Here is a 2,422-nt window from a genome sequence, read left to right on the forward strand (position 1 = left end):
CTAATTTAGCCTCTATTTTCACCCCTCACTCTCAGAATCGACCTAACTTTGTTCCACAGTGTAATAGCAAAGAACGTAGATAACAAGAAGGGACAACTCGTTATAATTGTAGCGAAAGTGCGCAACAGGGGCGTGCCTTCTCTTTTGCCCTAGTGCATTTTTTGATTGGATGAACAGAGAAGGCACGCCCCTGTTGCGCACTTTCGCCACAATTATAACGAGTTGCCCCTTCTTGTTATCTACGTTCTTTGCTATTACACTGTGGAACAAAGTTAGGTCCATTCTGAGAGTGAGGGGTGAAAATAGAGGCTAAATTAGTTTGTTACACAGTTACTTTGGTAATAGTAATGGGTGCGTTCAGAAATGCATCAAGCCAAAGCATCAGTCTCTGTTATTTCTAAACTATAATTGATGGAAATGTCAAATATGCGCAACCACGGATAAAAGCCGAATTTGAACTTTGTTGCGTAAATAAGACATTTCCATCAGTAATAGTTTAGAAATAAAAGATACTGACGCTTTGGCTTGATGCATTTCTGAACGCACCCAATATTATGTTGTCTTAGGTCTAAGCCAATTGTTATTGACCACGAAAGATTAATTTAAAACTTATCTTTAGCCCGCGCAATTGATTCACAAGTGTATGTATTTTGAAAATGAAACTTTGGCTGGTAATATATATGGAATGCTTTAATTGTTATAAACAGGACAATATATCAAATTAAAGGTTATTAATGGCCCTATTATGCATGGCGACTGATAGCCGATAGGCAACCATATACTAAAATGCGCATTACGTATGGCAACTGGCTACTGACTGTCAGCTACTGAGTCTAGTAGTGGATGTTTCTCTTTCCCGCTTATCTTATTACATTAAACGAGGAATTCTTGAATATAAATAATCACCCTCATTGCGCAAGTCGTAAATTAGGCTAAATTGTACGACCCGACAACATTGGCATTGTCTAGTGTCGTGCTGAAAACGACGAAAATCGTCGAAAACTACGCAGTGCTGCCAAGTTTTTCCGTTTTAATACACTAGTCGAGTGTAAACTTTAGGCAATGACGTGAAATTTTCGATACGATTCGACTCTCGAAAAACGACTTACATTCGACACGACTCTTGCAATGAGGGTGATATATGTATATCCACATGGTTCTCGGCAACGGCTCTAACGATTTTGATTAAATTTTATATTCAGATAATGTTTTGCATTTTAAGGTTATCTAAATAAGCATTATATCCGAGAGGACTCGTATAAGGTTGCCACCTATTCGAAATTAGTTGCAATTAATTAAAACATAATATGAGTATCAAGTGGAAGATATTTTAAGAATCCCTAATCCAAATATTTTTGATAGCGTTGCCACCTGTTTTGAATCGCATATTTGCTAATTTCTTTTTATCTAGAAAATAAAGTTACAATATTACTACTCATGGGTAAAAGGTCACGGATCTTAAACAATGCTTTCCCCACATACTAAGTGTTATCCCTTAGAATATTACTTTGATAATTTTTTATATGGAAAAAATGTGCGACACCTTCAACAAACAAATTTCCCAAAAATCAATGGTAAGTCCTAGCTTCCTCATACTTGTACTTTATTATACTAAAATTAAATGGGCTAAAAAACTGCATACTCAACTTTTTTCTAGAGAGCTTTAATAACAAGTGCAATATTTGAATGAAATTTTGCGGAATTTTCTTTAATTTTGCACAAGGTTTGGAACTCTGATTTTTGGGGTTTTTGCTGTAGAATTATCCATATATTTTTATAAAAAATTAGCGAAAAAATTCGCTGTACCTAAACTTTATTGACTGACTGTGTCTTCATATCAGGGTTGTTGCGAATATTCGCATTCGCAACCGCGGATCTTCCGCATTAATTTTAACATTCGCATTCGCAATAATCAATGCGGATCTTTTGCGAATGCGAATATTGAAGGAACCGAAAATAACAGTTTTTTTACCAGTTAAACTTTTATTATTAATTAATCCCAACGGCTTTTTACCCTCCATTCCCGCCCAACCGACACGAGGGGCGCAGTCCGCATGACGTACGGAACCTTTTTTTTTAGTTTTTTGGTGCCGAGTAGTGGAAACAGGAGTTTGTTAAGTGTCGAGATCTAAAACTATTCAGCTACAGAATCAAATTCATCAGCTGATTGGATATGCTAAAGATAGTATTTCAATTATTGAGAGTGGAAATAATAGTTTTCTTTATAGTAAAAATCGAGTCCGATACGTCAAACGTGCTGGAATGACAGTTAAAATCCTGACATAAACCACGGAATGATTCGTTTAGTTCAAAATTAGTTTTGCATGGCTTTAAAAATATAGGTCGACAGTGTCTTGACACTCGAGAAGGAACATTACCTCAGCCAGGAGGGCCGGGCTATTAATCAAGCCTGTCATTAATT

The sequence above is a fragment of the Rhagoletis zephyria genome, unplaced genomic scaffold (genome assembly GCF_001687245.7).
Source record: "Rhagoletis zephyria isolate East Lansing unplaced genomic scaffold, Rhagoletis_zephyria_1.1 Rzeph_scaffold_08090, whole genome shotgun sequence".
NCBI lineage: Eukaryota > Metazoa > Arthropoda > Insecta > Diptera > Tephritidae > Rhagoletis > Rhagoletis zephyria.